Genomic DNA, 21,439 nt, shown 5'->3' on the forward strand with positions numbered 1-21,439 from the left:
GTTTCTTAAAATCACCTAAGATATGACATGTCTGCAGTCACCTTAAAGTTAGGACTAAGATTAGGAGGTTTCCTAAGATAGGATAGCTTCGATGGCCTCACTTAAGACTAAGATATGTCGTAAGTTCGTCTTAAGAGATGTCTTAGTCCTAAGATAGCTTCATAAGCATGCCTGCAGGTTTTCATTTTATCGAGTTCTAGAGCCGAAATTCACGTTTTATCAGAATTAAAGAGAAACGTTTTCTTCTTTTCCAAATAATTATAGCTTTTGAAAGTTCGTAAAAAAAATCTATTATATCTATAGGAAAAGTCAAAGATGTCTTTTGAAAAATCATGTAGGCGATAGAACAAACGTTCGCGGTTGCCTCCCCCACTAAGACTCTTTTGTTTGTTGAACACATTCAACAAATTGTTAATTAAAATATGGAAATTTCATACCAAGCAAACCAAGTTTTTTGTCTATTGTTCACTGCAGGGAAAAGGGGGGGGGGGGGTGAGCAGACTTCACAATGCTATTCATATAAATAGTAAAATACAGATCTGTGTCTGTAATACATTTCTTCTTCAGTGTTATTTTTACAAATGAATACAAATGTACTTGTACTTACGTGCATAAATAAAAATGAGTTGAATTTTATTCAAAAGTTTTTAGCCGTGTCATTGAAACATTTCCAAGTTGATTATGTGCATGTTTTGTTGACATATAACATTAAAATTATAAAAAACTTCACCTGACGAAGAAAAATAATCAACAATAAAAAACGCAACTACATGCATGGGTGTTTAAAAATTGTAAGGAAATTAAAATATTACCTAATAATTAAAGTATTTTATCGTAAATATAATTAATCTATCACCATTATCATTTGATCAGGGTGGTCATGTGTGCTTACGGCGATTCGCAAGACTGAGCAATTATTCGAATCGATTGAAGCCAAGTCTATCGTAAAACAGCACGATGGGGGTATATCAATGTAAACAAGTTTCACACCTTCTTTTGTTTACAAAGAATCAAAATAATCAACTGGAATTTCTTGGATTAAGGACATACGCAACGTACCTTACCTACTGATAGATTTCCAAGATAATCCAAATTTAAACTTATAATATAATTACATGTTCATAGACAAAAAATCAGCATGCCTTACCAATGGTTTTGAAAAGATATAAAATTTTGAAAATTTTTGCATTATTAAAAAAAATGTACAAAAATTATAAAACATAAATTTCAGATTTTTTCCCCTCAAAAATTGTTTTAGAAGAGGTGTACAAATCCATTTATAGACATTAAGAATACTGCACACAGGTCCTTCGTTTAGTGGAACTCTTCAACTCCAGGGGAAACCCCCAAAAAGTTCAAACTACGTTGCGTATGACCTTAATATAATATCTAAATCAGAGACATCAATAAATATATAATGTCTCTGGTAAAAAGACCGCATATTCTGACTTGAAATGTAAACATATATGTATGTCTTACGATCAAATCCTGCTGTATCATATACGAAGGTATAAAAGAAAGAAAAAAATTAAAATTAACAGCTAATATTAAATATAAATAGAGTTTAATAGGGTGCTTGGTTGCCCGGAACGTTTTTTACGGCCGGAACCAATCTTACGCGGGCCGGAACGTTTATTATGGCTCGGAACCAATATTATGGCCGGAACGCCAAGTTACCCGGAACGTATATTATGCGACACCGGTCGGCAGGGGATGTTCATTCCTCTATGGCACCTAATCCCATCTCTGATGTTTTAGAGATCTGTGTTTGCTTTGCTCCTATTTTATATTGTTTATTAGACTTTTGAGCTTGAATACTGTCCGTTATCTCCATATATTTTATATATTATTGTAGACTATGTGTGCTAAGTTATATTGAAATCAATTCAAAATAATAAGAGAAGCGGCATTTTGAAAAAAAAAATTACTGACATACAGACGAACAATTAGAAGACAAATTTGTGATCAGAACAATTTAGGTGAGCTGAAAAATAATAATTTTTCATTCCTAGTTTGAAATATTTAAAAAATTCACTTTTTTTGACAACCCTCATAATTAAAGATTTCTCCATTTAAGTTTTTAAATGAGAGCAGATAATGGGTATTGAAGAGTAATATCTTTTGATTTATTTCAGATTCCCTATAAATCAAACAAACAATATGGATGTTATTTTGCTTGTTTAATATGGCGCTTCTGGCTGCGGTGATCAATTTGCTGGGGCTACCACAGGGCTGCCCCACAATCAACAATCAATACAACAAATGTGACGACCCAAATCGGGCGGATCATGCACTGGGTAGGTCACAAGTGCAAGAACGTCACCAATGCAATAATCAATCAAATTCAATCAATCAATTATTAATCAATCAGTCAATCAATCAATTCAAATATCAATCAAGTCAATTACTTGTCAATCAATCAATTATTAATCAATCAATCAATTCAAATATCAATCAAGTCAATAAACAATGGAATGAGCGTAAGAATATGTGTTGCACTCGTCCAATTGCGTTGAGGTGCGACGGAATACGCAAACACTAGGAATTCCAACCACGACAAGGCTGAAGTGGACGGTATCCCAAACAGCCAGTCATTACGGTATAGGTAAAACAGAGACTTCATCACCGTGACATTGGTTGATGCGGAATCCCAAACAGGTAGTCATCACGGTATAGGCAGAATAGAGACCTCATCACCGCGACATTGGTTGATGCGAAAGCTGTTCCCAACAGGCAGTCTTTCAAGAATATGCAATCATACAGAATTCACTAATGCAACACAAGTTGATAAAGACACTGGACCAAACAGGGCACAATTGAGGAATATTGGAGCACACGATTATCACTGCGACATGGGATGTTGTGGACACAGGCCAAGCAGGAAGTCTTCAGCTACAAGACATAACAAGAACAGCAGTATTTGTTCTAAAACAAGAGGAGGGTGGGTGGGGAAAATTAAAATATTGCAACAATTCAACTTCACAAAATTTTCCATGACCTTACCGTTTTATCGATTTATCAAGAAAGGAAGAGGAGGTAACAACTAAGTATTAGACTAGTACATGTAAATGGACCTAAATTTTCCGGATTTATGGGTTGGGACTAAAGGTACATATAATATATATCTGTAAGGGCTTAAGATATCCGGAATGGAAGGACATAGGGTTACTGAAATAAACTCACTTATCCGAGACAGGCTCGAATAAGTGGTATTATTTCAGATTCCCTATAAATCAAACAAACAATATGGATGTTATTTTGCTTGTTTAATATGGCGCTTCTGGCTGCGGTGATCAATTTGCTGGGGCTACCACAGGGCTGCCCCACAATCAACAATCAATACAACAAATGTGACGACCCAAATCGGGCGGATCATGCACTGGGTAGGTCACAAGTGCAAGAACGTCACCAATGCAATAATCAATCAAATTCAATCAATCAATTATTAATCAATCAGTCAATCAATCAATTCAAATATCAATCAAGTCAATTACTTGTCAATCAATCAATTATTAATCAATCAATCAATCAATTCAAATATCAATCAAGTCAATAAACAAGGTGCGACGGAATACGCCACTTGCAAGGGCCATGACTACTCGTGTCTACTACGAGTAATCATGGAACTGCAACCGCCACCAATTGGGTGCCAAGAACCATGGTGACGACGGCAGTACCTCAACGCAAATGGTCACCGTCGACCAGGGCCTGCTCATTCATCAATAAAAATTTACAGAATAAGTGATTACACAAGTTTTACAAAAGGAGCCAATGACTTGTCCGTATAAAACAACTACTATTTCCTCTAACATTGTTGATACTTACCTCCACTGTATTTTTCCATTGGTTATTTGTATAAATTACCTAAAAGGCTGTAACTCTTTTATGGCTTTTAAATCATTAAAACACCTCTTACCAAGTTTCCTTGAGTGACAAAGTTCTATACTTAGAAAAATATAACTATCTTTGCAAGTGTTGCTTATAGTTGTCTTAAAGGATTTTGTACTGAAACAAATCAAAATTGGAACAGGACAAGATACTGTCATGGTTTCACCTCTTCTCTTAAGGTACTAAGCTACTTTTAACAACTTTTAACAATAACAATGTGTCCTAATACCCCCCCCCCACCCCCACCCCACCCAAACCGATCCCTTTATATACCTATCTATATAACTTAAGACCCTTCTTTAGTACTTCACAATTTATGAACCAACTATCGATTAGTACTAGGGAAAAAAATAGAAGACCAGTAAAGAGTGTAAAAATAGGTGAACACATGGTAGGCCTAATATTTGGACTCGAAATGGAGCAACCCACTATCCTAATTCTGATACCAGAAGGCTGACAAACTTACTATTGGATTAAATGGGATCCACTGTGCATTTATTAATGTTTAAACAATATGCTTTTGAAAAGCAGCAATTTTTAAAATTATAATAACCTTGTCCTCCCTGTAGCATTCTAATGTGTAGTATTTGCTTCAGTAATTGAAGTGAGAAAGATTTAATATTTATCCTACAAAAATGACAAATATATTTATAAACAATCCAATACTGTCTAACCCCGCCCGCAATTTCTGTTAAAAAGGGGGGTTGAGCCAAACGTCCCATTCAACCTCTCATATAAAGCTTCGATTAAAGGAACCGTATATTTTAGATTTATATTGCATCTTGTCAACCGGGCAATTTAACTCAGTTAAAACAAAAAATAAGAATTGTAAGAATGTTGACCAAAAAATATTGTTCGAAGAGAATAGTTTCCTCTCAGAAATGATGGTAATAGTAATTTATATCAAGTTTACTTCCTCAACTTTAAACCTTGAAATGCATATTTGGTAATTAAGGAAAATCCTAACTTATACGAATCCGGTTTAAATTATTTTATACATGCCTTTGTTATGTTTACTTGAGATTGTTGAGCATATGAAATTTGGTATATCGTTATATTCATGCGAAAATTAATATTTGTCATCTGCAAGTTTGATTAACTTAAGCTAGGTCATTGTATGCTGACACACAGAGTGATACACCCAATTCTTAGTTGCCTTAACACTAAAAAGGAATTGTTTTTATTTTGTACAAATTTACTTTAGATGTATAATCCATTTCAAGAGAGCATGATTCTTTGCATTTTATTTTTAAAATTTTGCCAATAATTTTGGTAAACTTGATATTACTAAAATTGGGGTATACCTGTCCCAAAGACTGCTATGTAAAAATTTATTTTGATCAATCATGATAAAAAATGTGCCTTATCAATTAGTTACCATAGATATTATCCTATCCAATACAAAATGGCATAATAACATCATTTGAGAGTTATTATGATTATAAAATTAAGGTATTTTGTGATGCAGACTCAAGATCAATCTGTTGATTTTGTGTATTGGTGCAAAACTACAATATAAAATATTCTACATTAAATTTTGGCAATTGAATTTTGAGGGTTATGTACTCTGAAACAGGTTGTAATGTATGACAATAAGCAAGCACATATGTCTTTTATGGCTTTTTCATTGGTTTATGTTACTTGAGAACTTCCTTAAACAATGCTTCTTATACGATCAGTCACACATGCAAAATAGTTCAGATAAGTTGGTGGGCAATGGACCTACCTATATGTAAATGAAAATGGATTGGTCAATGTACAACAATTTTGAATGATGAAATTAGTTAAATATCTGAGAATATAGAGTCTGGAGTATGCTGTAGGTCTGTGACATTGAATACATTAAAGATGTGTTACTGTTAAATACTCAATTTATTTCGATATAACTCTCATTTATTACCATTAGGCTTAGCATGTAAGGATGGAATGTGTCCTAATTTATGACCTTAAATTTTGGTAAGAATACTTTCCCTTCATTTAAATTAATTAAAAGAATTAACGAGGCTAGGGGGTGGCAGCCATTTTTAGACTATTTCAATCTCCTTTAAAAGGAGAGCTCCATATATAGATATACAAAATGATAAAATTTTAAAACTAAAATATGTGAATTTTTTCTTTGCCAAATGATAGTTGACAGCTAAATATACCATATCTAAAAAAATAAGTTAAATCTGGTGGTTAATTTAAGATTAAATTTTTGACCCGCCAGCCTCCTTAATTTAAAATATTTAATTTAATTTAATTTAATTATTTATTTATTTATTTATTTATCTATTTATTTATTTATTCATTTATTATTTTCATTTTTATTTATTTATCTATTTATTTATTTATTCATTTATTATTTTCATTTTTATTTGTTTAAAGATCACTTCCCCCCAATGCATTTTTGTTAATTAAGTACTGCTAAGGTACTCAATTTTGTTTCTTCTGGGCAATGCTTGCTTGACTATAAAATGCTTTAATATGTCAAAGTATTATGACATTTAAGAGTAGAGAATTTAGTCCCATTAGAGATTGAAATTATTAATATTTTTACTTAAATGCTAATTTACAAGCTTTAATTTGCATTCCAGTCAATCCTATCAAGTTATTGAAAACTCAATCTGAGCAGAATGATTTATTTTCTTATCAATTTGTGAAGTTTAATTTCATTTTTAAAGGACCAGTAGAATCTCGAGACATGCTGAGATAAAAGTAACAGCTTCTCACCCTTGTGTGACTTTTACGCCTTGTACTAATATAATTTGCTCCTTGTTTGTGGCTGAACCCAGCATATCTATTCTAAGGCATATGAATGATTGATTATTGCTGCTTTATGCGACGGTTTATGAAGCCAAATTCTACATCTTTCTTGTCTACAATATGTAGAACCTTAGTTACCCTGAGGCAAAAAGCTCACTCTAAAAGACTTAAAATTGTATTTTTTATAGCTGTTGACCAGGTGGACAACAACAATTTCCCTGGTTAACCATTGAGTATCCTCATTTTGAGGTACTCCCCCCCCCCCCCCTAAAAAAAAATTAAGAGAAAAATCAGTTCATATAAAACTATGCCCTTTTATTTTTCGGCAAAATATTATCTGTTTATGCCTTTATGCATTTTCTTAAGATGTTCCCATAGACCAGCAAATAAATGAAACGATACCAAACTGCAAATGACTCATAACAATGATGATATTAACCAACATCCTTTCGGTACTTTCAGTACTTTGATTACTGCAGAAGTGAAAGTGACGCAATTCTCGTGAATGTTCAATTGAATAGTCAAGGACATTTAAAGACTATTAAATTTTGGCAAAATGTGCAAGTACTAAGTACCTTCTACAGGCTTCATAACATTCGAAAACAAAGCTTAAAACGGATTAGTATGCCTGACTTCATATTTCTGCGCTTGAACCCCCCCCCCCCCCCCAACCCATAAGCGAATCGGAAATAATTACATTTTACTCCTAAAAAATAATTACTTAAGTTAAAACCATCCCTTGACTTCCATATTTTTCATATTGCTGTTATCTTTCATTCAAATTATACCATATAGTGTAAATTAAACCAATTAGCCGACGTTTGATCTTGACAAAAAATATCTTGCAAAATCCAAAGTAAAATTACACCATCGGCACGTCTAACTTGGCTAGAAATCATAAACCATGATAGTTACTCATAAAATTAAACTTATTTCATTACGAAAATTAAAATATTGCAACAATTCAACTTCACAAAATTTTCCATGACCTTACCGTTTTATCGATTTATCAAGAAAGGAAGAGGAGGTAACAACTAAGTATTAGACTAGTACATGTAAATGGACCTAAATTTTCCGGATTTATGGGTTGGGACTAAAGGTACATATAATATATATCTGTAAGGGCTTAAGATATCCGGAATGGAAGGACATAGGGTTACTGAAATAAACTCACTTATCCGAGACAGGCTCGAATAAGTGGTAATATGATCGCTTATGTTAGAACTTTAATGAAAACAAATTTTATGTTCCATTTTTGGTTAAAACTTTGAAATCATCATGGTACATTATTTGACGAAATGTACGTTTCCCTTTTTTATTTAAACTAAACAATGATCTGATAGTTAAATAATCTCAAAATACTTAAAAGGATTCCTTCAGTTTAAGTTCCTTCCTTGTACATTTATGTATCAGACAAAATAAAACTTTGTAATGACTGATTCACTCTATATTTCATCTACATGTACAAGTAGCTTCTTCCTTAGAAATGGCTTCTAACTCTTCAGCACTGTTGCAAGTTTAATATAGATAAACTACCTAAATGAATTAGAAGTAATATACATGTAAATGTTAAATCACGTGCAAAATCCAAAAAAAAAAATTAGGCCAACTTTAAAATAACTATTGATTGCCCTCTCCGACTCGGGAAATCAGGGACATCATTATAATTACCCCCTTTTTAGTATTTAACCTCTTTTGAAGTATTTAGCCCCCTTTGAAGTAATTTGAAAAAAGGTGGCTCCCCCCATTTTTTTTCTTTTCTTGTCAGTAAATGTTTTTTTTAGGGGGAACTGGGGTGGACCACCCCCGGAAAAAAATTCCCGGATCTGCGCCTGAATATTGATTGTTTTCAGGTTAAACAACTGATTTTTGTTTTGGATTAAATGGTTCAGAGAAGTATAATGATTATGTACAATGTTAATAATATAAATGTTTTAAAGAAGATGGGCGAACAAGGCGGGCAGAATGTCTATAGTGTCAGATATTAAGAACTCATATCAAATATGTGAATTGATTATTTAAATTAACGTCTAATAATTAAAATTTTTGAAATTAAGAGAGAAAAAAAATTTCAGAGAGAGAAAAAAATCTCGTAAAAAAAATTTCTTCATAAAATTATAAGATGGTATTCGTGGGATTCGAGCCCTAAGCAACAAAAATCCGATATATCAATAACACACTGCTATGAGACTAACGCGTTAACCACTATGCTACACCGTACAAGGTGATTTCAGGCATTTAAATCATGTTGTGATATGACCAGCGATTTAATGGACTTGAAGTATTTTTCGGAAAGATGCTAACGTTGTGTCATAAAAGTGTAATTTTAAGGTATAGTGGGTCTTCGCTCCATGTTTTTGAAAACCAAAAAATGTGTATTTTATTGCACACTTTTAGGACCATCTTTCAAAAAAATGGAGAGAAGACCCACCCATATTGAAAAAATTTGTTTAAGTATGAGAAAATGATCGTTTTTGTTCTTTTTAGTGTGTGTAAGCTTTTTCATAGGCAAACATTTTTAGTCTTTGTGAGTATTTTTGTAAATTGTAGAGATTTTAGATAAAGTATACTTTAATATTAGAAAAAATATCAAGTAAAATTTGGATTCATTTGAGATTAAAATTTTCACTTCTTATCTGTCGCACTATAGGCATTCTCCCCGCCTTATTCGCCCATCTTCTTTTAAGAAATTTAAAAACATAACAAAATTATACATTTTTAAAAGTGCAATAAATGCATGTATATCTCAAAATAAGTGTTCAATTTAAGAGCCAGTCCGCGAGAAAACCATGCAAAATTCAAAAAATCGTTGCAACTTGGGGACTTCTTAGTGGCTTAAAATTTTCTACATAAAGATAGAAGTCAGAATATTCACAAAAAAATGTCGAACCCTGCATCTACTTTTAGTAACAGCTCATTTGCAAATTTGTCGAAAATCACACAAAATTTAATGGAAAATGTATACAAATTGATCAAGTCAAAACGTTTCCTTTTGTCATCAGTTTATTTTCAAACTTTGTTTTATTTTCAAAGTCATGGTCCAATTAAAACAATTAATGAAGAAAAACTTAATTCAAATGAATATTTTATTTTTTTTCACATCTATTATAGATCCTAAATAAATGAGTATGATTTTTAGCCATTTTTAGATGCTCGTTTCTCTCAAGACCAAGGTTGAAATTAAATTAGATCAATTGTTACTTTAAGAATGATCTAAGGTCTGCCTTGTATTAAAATATTGAGCTTGGGAAATAATATCTACATGTTGTTAATTAAATTTGAAATACCAAATTTTGATACAATTTCACATATTTTAAATAACCGTCTTTTACCATATTTTTGGATTATTTATATTTTATTTAAATGAAAAAGAGAAGATTCTTAATCTATTTATATTTTTAAGAAGCAGAATAACTGATTTGGATACTTCATATAACTTTCTTTTGCTTATTTTAGCCCCTTGTTACCAATTTGCTAGAGTTAAATTGTTATCTCCCCTTGATGGAACTCTTTAGTATTATTGGGTAAAAAGTGACAGGAATGTCAACATGGAAAGAAGAAGGTCATGTATGATCATTTTTTCTTCACCCAGGGAGTTGTTGTTGGGCATTATTGCACTATGAAAGAAGGAAAACTTATTTTGAGATGTTTGAATGTAAGAAAAAAACAGCTACTTAGCTTGAATAAACAATAGCAGGCCAATAGGACACAATTTCAGTGTGGGGGAGGGGGGACAACCTACATTATCAACTACCAAGAATTCCATAGAAAGTAAAAAAAAATAAAAGGTCTTCGGATGTTTTTTTTTTATTAATTTTGGGCATATACAAATAGTAGCTATGTTTTCTATAGGGTTCTGTCCTCCGGGAATCTACATGTATTTCATGGTAATTAACAGTTAAAAATTTTTTCCTAACAAGTAGAATTGAACAGAGAATATGAAAAGGAAAAGAAAAACGAAAAACGCATATGAAACATGTACATGTATTAATGAAATAAGCGAGGGGGAAAATCATGGAAGACTAACTAACTATAATTATATATTTTCAATATAAACGTACGTAGTTTTCTTAGTGTCTTAGCAACTTGATTTGTCATCAGTTGAGAACATATAAGAATGCAAACAGGTATTTGATTGCATACTCTCAACAAACTTAAAAATAATTGGTAATTTCAATCTACATGTAAATTGTTTACGTTTCATAAAATGAGTGTGTTTTTGAGTTAACCAAACACCGTCAATCCTAGAAATATTTTTAATTTTACATTACATGCTTTAAACTACTGTGTTACGTAACATTCATATATTGATAAAGTCCGATCTCCCATTAAAAATCATCAGCTCAAAAGGAGATGCCACCGATTTAGGTACCCCACCGATATAGGACCCTCCACGATAAATATTGGCAAAATTATTCGGGGGAGGGTACATATGATGTATGTAATCATTTGTGGACCGGTGTTAGATTTTCATATTTACAAGTTTGTTACCAGGTTACATGACAATCATTTTACTTGTTCAATACTCTTATTCTAAAAAAGATTTTTTGAAAATATTGAAAACAAATCAAGCCAGCAGCTATTAATGACTTTGGGTCATTAAAATAGTTAAGGACTTTTTTCCCGAGATCCTTTCAAGGTGTAATGTTGTATATTATATATCTCTTATATTATTTATACATGTATCCTAAAATAATTAAGAAAGATGCCCACAGTAAACGTGATAGCAAGCACTCAGTTGAAATGTACTCAGTCGATCATGTATCGGTCAACATAAAGACTTGTTTGGTTAATCTTGTTATAGTGGTTCATTCACATTGATAGAGTTTTGTGAATAGAAAATTGTATTTGTTGTTTATTGTGAATCTTGAACATATAATTCGTCTTTAAAAGGAAAATATTATATATCAAGAATAATATTCTTTTTATAGTATCTGATTTAAATGTCTCCGCCCATTTACATGTAACAGAAAAACCGTAGTCTGATGGAGGGGAAAAGTTCCGGCATTTTTTACTGCGACGGGTGTTAAAAATTGCCTTGTATTTTTGATATGTTTAATAATTCATTATGAATGCACAATGATTTTATTAGAAATACTTTGTTATGTTATACACAATGAAATCAAACAAAATACCAATTGCTACTATCTATCCAGTAAACCAAGGGTGTAAAAAGGGACCACGCTACTACTAGTATACGTAAGTTGAATACTCCTTTAAGACAAAATTATTTTCAAAACATTATTAATAAAATTAGATAAGGCTTTGTAAATTAATATTTGATACTTTTTCTGAATAACCATAAGGCTTTGTAAATTAATATTTGATACCTTTTCTAAATAACCATAATGGTATTATTAATACCATTGCGGAGAGAGATAAATTGTTTTTTTTTAATGTTACATGTATATGTATCCACTGAAAACAGTAGGGTGAGGGGGCGTGTCATTTGATCAAGGTCAGGATATTAAATATACGAGTGTATCTAGTATCCAATAGTTTAACCCCATCCACCTCCCCACAATTTACATACTAATATTGAAATGGATAAAATAATGTAAAATGATAAGGGTTCTGGAGGGGTGTTGCTAAAATGAGGAACGGAAAACGGAACGGAAGAGGTATTATATTTTTTTTTTTAGATTAAATTACTTTAAATACACAAATTTATAAAAAATATATATTTTATAAATTCAATCCCCCATTATTTAATTCAAGTTGATTGATTCGTGTTCATAAAATCTCTTATTCACGAAAATCGCAGTCACAGCAGTGACGTAGAAAGGATTTTGAAAGGGTCGGGGTGGGGTGGGGGGATGGTGTAAAATTAAACTTACCTGAGAGAAATTCGCCAAACTAAAAAAGAAGACAATTGTTTGATTCGGGAGGTGGGATAAGAGTAAACTCAAGCATCTTTCATTTTCCTAAACTCCTTTATGGAGTATTTTGTATAAAATCACCTGTCAGTATTTTTATAAGATTGTTACAATTTATAATTGGCAGAAAGCAAACAACTTACTGAGGTCTCAAAATTTATATGAATGAAACTGAAAGAGAGTCCATTTGAATTTAAATACTTGTAATTTCCCTTTTATTAATTAAAAAGAAACTAACTTACAAAATGTAAGGAACGTGAATATCCATACGATTGTTGAAAAATTGTAAATAAGCCAATACAATTTATGATATTATGCTTTTTATCATTTCTAAACAATTGGGAAAATGCTAATCCTCATATTAGGGGTAATTTTTGACAATTTTTTTAAAATTAATTTTTAATTTTAATATTTTTCAATCTTAATTATTATTTCAAAGAAAATTGTTGCATGTTTCAATATATAACAACAATTGTTTATAATTTAAAGTACTATATCTGACTTTGTAACCCATTTGAGTTTGAGCAATTTTTTCGAAAATTGTCAATTTGTAAATCCCCATACATAAATTATTTATTATTTCCCAAGCTCAATACTTTGCACAGATAATGTTTAAAGTTATATTTATACAATACAATCAAAAAAATTAATTTCAAAGATTGGTCTTGGAAGATTTGAGGCATTAAATTTGTAATACTTTGGGCAATTCTTAAAAATTGGCATCATGCCAATTTTCAAGAGTGTCTGCCCTTTCATATATTGTATATTTGATTATCATAAATGTCAATTTTGAAAAAACATAGTCTTATATTTACATTAAATATTTTTTGCTTATAAAATGAATGGAAATCTATTGCATTCAAAACACCATAACACAGACAGGGTGCCAAGAGGTTAAAACATGCGTTTTAGTTTGACGTCATAATCGTTGAATGCCGAGGAAGTGCAACGTCACAAGCGAAAATAAAAAAAATCACGCTCAAATTGACCAGAAGCTGTTATGTTGGCTGATCCATTAAATGTAGCTTACATGAAGGATAATACATAGGTTTTTAAATAGAAATCACATTTGCAGTTAAGGTAGAAAGTTAAAAAAAAATGTAAATATAAGCAATGAATCATTATTTTTTGAGTGATATAGTTTCATTACTGCAACGGTGTGTGCAAGCAAATTTTCATAACGCGCTAACTCGCGTTATTCAATTTGTTTGCACACACCGTTGCAGTTATGAAACTATATCACTAAAAAAATAATGATTCATTGCTTAAATGTTACTTAAAAATACCTTAACGGAAATGCAAGTTTAATTTTGAGTAAAATAATTCAAATGTGAATTTTACCATTTTTCTTGAATTTTTTAAGTGCATTTGCACTTAAATGTGCAAAAAGGACGTGGCGCTGCCTACAGCTGCCATGTTGAATGATGGGATTTTTTGGGGGTCATTTTTTTTTAAATAACATATTACAAAGTCTAACTACCCACCAAATTTCATTAAGATATGACAACCTTCGATTTGGATAGTTTTGCATAGTTTTCTCGTGGACTGACTCTTAATCATCGTGACAATTAGTTAGATCATGCAATACCAGTATTTCTCTGAAAACTTAGCAGATTACACTAAATGCATAAAATACAGTAAAAGAACTGGCATTTGTGTGCAATATATAGAGGATGAAAAAGGATGTGGAGATAACAAACAATATTAATAAAATCTCCAATTCCATAAAAACACTACAACATAGGAGCAGAACAAACACGGAACTCTGAAACATCAGAGGTGCGATCAAGTGCCATGGAGGAGTGAGCATCCCCTGCTGGCCGGTCACATGCATGTTAAGATTTTTTTTATTTCTTTCAGTGAGTCAGGAATACAGCGTATGACAGAGTCTATGTTTACTGGACTCTGTCGTAAAGTGGGGGCTCCTACAAAGGTCACCATTAGAAGAGACATAGTGGACATCACAGAAACTTTTAAGAATCGAGAAAGAACATCAGTTTATTCATTCAGTATAATAATAAGTGGAAGTCATCGGGCAGGATTCAGAATAGATGAATCAGATGTGGATGTAATGCAATTTTCCAGATCTTATGTAGTTTGGCACGAAGATCAAGCTCACAATCTTGAGTTAGGCAGAAGGTTTCTCCTTTTGTGTGACAATTCTGAAAGCCCTCCTGGATACACTTTACTTAGGTTTAAATTATCAAAAAATATGACAGCTGAACTTTCAGACTTATTACTAAAACTTTTGCTGATTGAGTTCAAAATGAATAACAATTTTTATATATCCAGTTCTAAATATAAACAACTTCCTTTGGCACTTATGGCCTCAGACGGAAGTAAAAATACCTATGAACATGGACCCTGTTTAAGTGGCTACATTGAAAACAGAGAACTTGATACAGGCATGTGTTTTCATTGCAATTTTTGGCCTCCATCTGCCTCCTCATGGATAGACAGAAGTTACTTTTGGCCCCAGCCTCACGTTGTTCATGATATAGTACAAAGTGGATGTTGCCTTGTAGCTATAGACAATTAGGACGTCATGAAGACCATGAATGGAGAATTTCTTTTTCTCAAGCAGAGCAAAAAAAAGTGTATTCAATGAACCACTGTAAATTCCTAATTTATTGGTTGCTCAAAATTTTCTTAAAAGAAATAATCAACATTGGAATTGCTGTCTAGGATAAATTTCTATGTTCATATCACATAAAGACATCTCTTTTCTGGGTAATTCAACAAAATACAGTATCTAACTGGTGTCCACAAAATCTTCTGGGGGGTTTCCTGGGTCTGCTTTAAACTTTTCATGCAATGGGTGTACGAGAGAGTTTGTCCTAATTTTTTTATTCCAGAAAACAATATGGTTCTGAGTAGCATACATGGTGATGCACAGCAGATTTTGTTCTGCAGACTGTATGAATTATATGAGAAGGGAATAGCTTGTATGCTTCACAGTCCCGCCATCAGACAATATGTTATGAAGATTCTCCTTAGGCAGTATATCTGCACAGATGAATTCAAACTTAGACAGTCTACTTTTGGAAATATCAAGACAGAGAATTTTCTTTATTGGAACTTTTAATGGAGATATGTAACAGTCTATGTATAATCCCTACTCTGGAACTATTTAGACATATTAAGAGTCTACACACAGTAGAATATTTGATAAGTTTTCCACTGACACAGTATCAAATTGTTTGGTTACAGAAAAAAGCAGCTGTCATTGTTCATGCAAATCCATTTCAATTATTCAACAGTATGCTGAGATTAGCAGCCAAGTTTTGTATACAATTCAAGGCATAAGCATGGTAATGAAAGGATTACTTCATGCTGGCATTGATTGATGTTAAAGGCCAGAAATCGCTTGAATAACAGTATGCATCATCAAATTCTACTCCTTTGAAATTTCCACTCCTACAGGGTCCATGAAGTTAGAATAGGGCCTAGATGGTAAAAAAAATATATTTTCTAAACAAAGAACTAGATAAATATAGTTTTTTAGGCATTCTAAAGTTTGTTTTCCGAATTCGTTTTCTTTTTGTTGTTACGGCTGGTAAGAGTAACTGGAGCCGCGTGAATCCTGGTGGGCTTTCAGAAGTGTCAGAGAGAAGCAGTTGATTTTTGTTGCAATACTTTTTCTGAGAGGTAAATTCTAAATTACCCGACTGTGATCAATAATGAACATGATATCTCTGTCGGACTCATTCAGTCGGAATCCTTCGGTATTTAATTCACTGAGTAATCGCATCATTAATTCCCTGAAATAATAATAATAATAATAATAATAATAATACTTTATTTATTTTTTATTTATTTTATTTTATTTTATTTTATTTATTTATTTATTTTTATTTATTTATTTATTTTTATTTATTACTTTATTTAAAGAGGGTAGCCCGATTAGTGCAATGCACTAGTCTTCCTCGGGGCCCTCTAAACACATTCACAATAATACAATTATTAAAACATTGTACAATATTATAATAAATAATACAACATGACATGAAAATACAAGGACATATACAGATCGGTTCAAGAACATGGAATTATATAACTTTTAGTTGCGACATGTTATAATGAATTTTTCAACATTTTTACGAAAAGTTTGTACAGTTGGTGAAAAACGAATATGCAAGGGTAATTTGTTCCATAAATGAACACCGGAATAATGAAAAGAATTCTTAAATTGATTTGTTCGATATTTCGGTAGATGAAGGTCATAGTTTGTTTCAGATCTAAGAACATAACTATTAGAAGAAATAAAGTCAAAGGAATCTCTTAAATAAGTTGGTGCCATACCATGAAGTGTTTTGTACAGTAATACATATTTATGAAAATCAATTAACTCATATATGGTCAGCCACCCAAGTTTTTCAAATAATGGTAGTGAAGGGGCATCATAAGCCACATCTAAAATAATCCGGGCTGCCCTTTTTTGCAATTTAAAAACTCTATCTATGCCAGCATCTGGCGCATTACCCCAAATAGTAAGACAATAATTCAAAGAAGGTAGAATGTATGCATTATAAAATAGTTTTCTCGTGTGTAAGGGAAGAAATTTTTTAATTCTGCGTAAAGTATACAATTTATAAGTAAAAGATTTACAAACTGAGTCAATATGATAATTATAGCGCAATGAATGGTCAATATGTACTCCCAAAAGCTTTTCAGATTCAACATTTTCAATTAATTTGTTAGAAGCATATAAATTTAGTTCAGTAGAATTTATTCTTGATTTTCTTTGTTGAGTTCCCATGAGCATACATTTTGTCTTGTTGGTATTTAACACCATTTGATTTTTGGAACACCAATTTTCTATCTCACACAAATCAAAGTTTAGGGCATTCTCAATACCTTCTATATTTTTATGATATGTATGTAAGGTTGCATCATCAGCAAACATATCAATATCTGTTCTATTTACATGTAAAGGGAGATCATTTATATACAATAAAAATAATAGGGGACCTAAGATAGATCCTTGGGGCACTCCTGCTGTAATGGGCAAAAAATCAGAGGAGTATGTACCTATTTTTACACACTGAGACCTTGACGTTAAATAAGATTGAAACCATTTAATAGCCATTTGGTCAAAGTGATATGATTGAAGTTTATTTATAAGGATATCATGATTAACCAAATCAAATGCCTTGCTAAAATCGATGAAAGTTATGCCTACTAAATTTCCTTGGTCCATAGCTTGTAGCCAATTATCTGTAAGTTTAGTTAGAGCCGTTTGACAGGAGTGAAATTCTCGAAATCCAGATTGTGATTTAAATAAGAGATCAAAGGTAGAGGTAAAGTTACGTATCTGATTGGCTATGTGTTTTTCAACTAATTTTGATAATGTTGGAAGAATGGATATTGGTCTGTAGTTTCCTGGATCTGCATGGTCGCCATTTTTGAAAATAGGAGTGACTTTTGCTTGTTTTAAACGGGATGGAAATACTCCATTAGTGATGCTAGTATTTATAAGATGTGTAATAGATTTGCATATAACATTTGCCGAAAGCTTTAGAAGACGAGGCCCAATCAAGTCTATACCTGCTGACTTGTTTACATCAAGTGTATTCAACATATTTAATACTTCGAACTCACTTATATGATTTATACTGAAAAAATTTTCTTTCCCTAGTTTAGTTTCTGTAAATCTATTTAATAATTCTGAATCGAAACTTTGTACTGACATATCTTCTAATAATTTACAGGATATTTCAGTAAAGTGTTTGTTAAAAATATCAACAATATCCTGTAAATCTTCGAAATCCGAACCATTTTGTGTTATACGGGTAGGTGTGAGATTTTTTGAATCAGATGCCAAATGGTTAAAATAACTCCACATTTCTTTAGGACTTGAACTGTCTTCATTTGCTGATTTGTAATACTTTGATTTGGCTTGATCTATTAATTGGGTGACTTTATTTCTCCAAAATTTGTAGTTTTCTGAATTTCTTTGTAGATGGTATGTATCACGTAAATGTCTAGCATCATTTATTTCCTGTGTAAGCCATTTAGGTCGAATTTCAGTCTTGACTCTTTTAGTTTTTACTTTGGCATGCTTGTTAAGAATATCATTAAATAGTTCATAAAATTTATTCATGATCTCGTTTGTGTCTTTTAATTCAAGAAGAGAGTTAAAATTAGCATTTTCTAAATCTCTTAGAAACTCATTTTCATTGAATTGTTTAAAATCACGATATTGGATTTCAGTATGTTTTCCTTTACGCTGTATACAGTTAGTTTTCCGTGTCAAACATACGGGGTAGTGGTCAGATATAGCAATAGGGGGCACATTTGTTTCGCATATGTTTTCTGGTTTCGTTGTATAAAAATGATCAATTGAGGTACTTGATGTACTTGTTATTCTAGTAGGTACAGTAACTATTTGTGAAAGTCCAAACTCCTCTAAAGCAGATGTCCAGTATTGTGGGGGGTCTTTCATTAGATCAATATTGAAATCACCTGATAAAATTATTTCAGTATCGTCACAGCAGGAGGCACGGTTCACCTCCCTTGCTAGGTCCTCCGCCCAGCAGGAGGGGGCAGATGGTGGACGATAAGCAGAGCAATAAAATATAGGTTTTGAATTTTTCAGATTTATCTCTAGCCAGATTGTCTCAATATTACTGATCTCAAAATCAGTTCTACGTTTATATGTTATATCACTAGCAATATAAATAAGAATTCCACCACCTGCCCTTAATGTACGATCCTTTCTTTCAAAAACAAACCCATCAATAAACAGTTCTGAATTCCCTACTTGCTCACTCAAAAAAGTTTCACAAAATCCTAATATATCTAAAGATTGCCGATTTTGAAGCAACAGTTTAATTTCATCCATTTTAGAAATAATATGACAAATATTTAAATTTCCGAAACGTAAACCTTTCTTAATCAATCCAAATCCTGAATCTTTTTGTATTTGTGAAGTATGAATTTGGTCATTGGTTTTAAGAAGTTGATTTTTTGTTTGTGAAACAGATTTGAATGAGTTTATCATAAGAGGAGTAATGTTAGTAGATTGTATAATTGAGCTCTCATCATTGAGAGAAGTTCGTACTTTGTCCAAGAGAGTCTTATTCTTAATATATGGTTTTCTAGGCAATTCAGATTTAACAGAGGTATTATAAACAGAGTTGTTAGTTTGATTTAAACAAGAACATTGAAAATCGTTACATTCAGTACATACAGTGTCTAGAATAGAATATCTATTTGAATTTAGTGAAGATTTAGTATTGTCGTAAACGGCTATACATTCCTTGCCTAATACCTAATACACACAGAATTTGGTCTTGTGGCCTAGTTCTCCGCAGTTCCAGCAATCTAGTTTTCGACCGTGCCTGCAGTGAGGTGAGGTATGTCCATGTTCACCACAGAAGTAACATGTTACGGACTGGCTAAAGCTGGAATTTCCGTTGCCCCTTTGTGCTCCCTTCCCACGTAAAATTGGAACTTCGTTGTGGATCTGTTTAAGCAGTGCTGAAGTTCCCTTATCGGAAAGGTGTATCCCGTCTTTCCAATATTGCACGTTGTTGACCTCTTTGAATACACTCTTATTGGAAATGAACAAACCTCCATACTCGTCACAAACGTATTTTAGCGTGTTATTCACATATGAAACATCTACGTCCCGTCTCGGTAAAACTTCTGAGAAATAGACTTTGGTAGTTGGCGACCGATCCTCGATGTTTTTGATGATTTCTACGGCGTCATGTTCAACAGCATCTATATGTCTACGAGATGAGGCATCATTTCCCCCGGCGTGGACAATTATGTGAGAGTAATCTTCAACAGCGGTTTGATGTAATTTTGACTTGATTCCGGAAAGCTTGGTCCCTCTGTTGGTTCTCACATGGACACCTTGTTGTAGTCCCCTTGTTCTCACCCTTTGTAAGATAGAGCTGCCTATAATAAGTTTGGCCCCACCAGAAGTTCTTCTTTGTTTAAAGGATCTTGCAGGTGTACTTGCAGGTGTGGGATTTATACATGGTTCCGTGTTTGTACCCGAATCTGATGTATATTTTGCTTCCTTATCAGGTGCTGTAAAATCACATTGTGTGTGTCGAGATGCTGAACTTTGAGGTAAAGAGTTCAAACCCCGCACATCAGTTTCCTTGTTCTTCACTACCTTAAAAAGTGTCTGTGTGTTTTTGTCCAACAAAGTAGGGTTGTTTTTGCATCTGAGTTTCTCTTTTAATTCCTGTATTTCATGTGCTAACTCACGGACAGCCGATTGTAGGGCTTGTATTGTACCTGCACACTGTGTACAATTTTGAAAATTGTCAGTACTGGCTGTCAGAAGAGATCTAGAATCATTTTTCACAGGCGTTGATGACATTTGTGGAATAGATTGTCCCAACATACTACTAATGCTGTTAGAGTTTTTGATGTCATGAAGAAATTTGTCCAGCCACGACTTTGCCGACGATCCTTGAATGTGCAGGACGCTGGTGCCAGAATAGAGTGTGGCTGTCACAGTGTTACACTCAGACTTGAAAATCTGACCATTCTTCCCTACTTCTTTAATTGCATTAAGTTCTTCTTCCAAATAGTTCAAGATAGTTGCATATTTGTCTTGTTGAAATGATACAGTTATGCTGTATTTGTTAAAAGTCACATTCAAAAAACTTGGTATACTCACTCCATTAGGTGTAATAATTCCAGTTTCACTAAATGTTTGAGAGAGTCCACAAAAAGATGTAAACACGCTCGAGTTAATACTTTGATCCATAATTATTTTAAGATTTAGTCAGGTATTTAGCCATAGTACCCACAGTATTATCACTCATAGCAATTAGGCACAGGTAATCAGGAGCAATCAAAAACACGTCTTATCAGTTCTGCTGTTATCAGGTGACATCTCTCAATTTTAAAACCATAGCTATATTTTTACATCTTTGTTGTCCAAGGGGTAATCTTGGAGTAAC

General features: G+C 32.6%; 1 long non-coding RNA gene across 1 annotated transcript in view; it reads right to left on the reverse strand.

Moving 5' to 3' along the window:
• Positions 1 to 2,164: 2,164 nt before the first annotated feature.
• Positions 2,165 to 21,439, reverse strand: part of LOC134233003 (uncharacterized) — a 54,612-nt gene continuing 35,337 nt past the window's right edge. The window contains exon 5 of the long non-coding RNA XR_009984890.1: positions 2,165 to 2,892. This is a non-coding gene — a long non-coding RNA (uncharacterized LOC134233003). The remainder of the gene's footprint in view (positions 2,893 to 21,439) is intronic.

The sequence above is a fragment of the Saccostrea cucullata genome, unplaced genomic scaffold (assembly GCF_032062105.1).
Source record: "Saccostrea cucullata isolate Sc308-1 unplaced genomic scaffold, CSIRO_AGI_Scuc_v1 ctg1011, whole genome shotgun sequence".
NCBI classification, from domain to species: domain Eukaryota; kingdom Metazoa; phylum Mollusca; class Bivalvia; order Ostreida; family Ostreidae; genus Saccostrea; species Saccostrea cuccullata.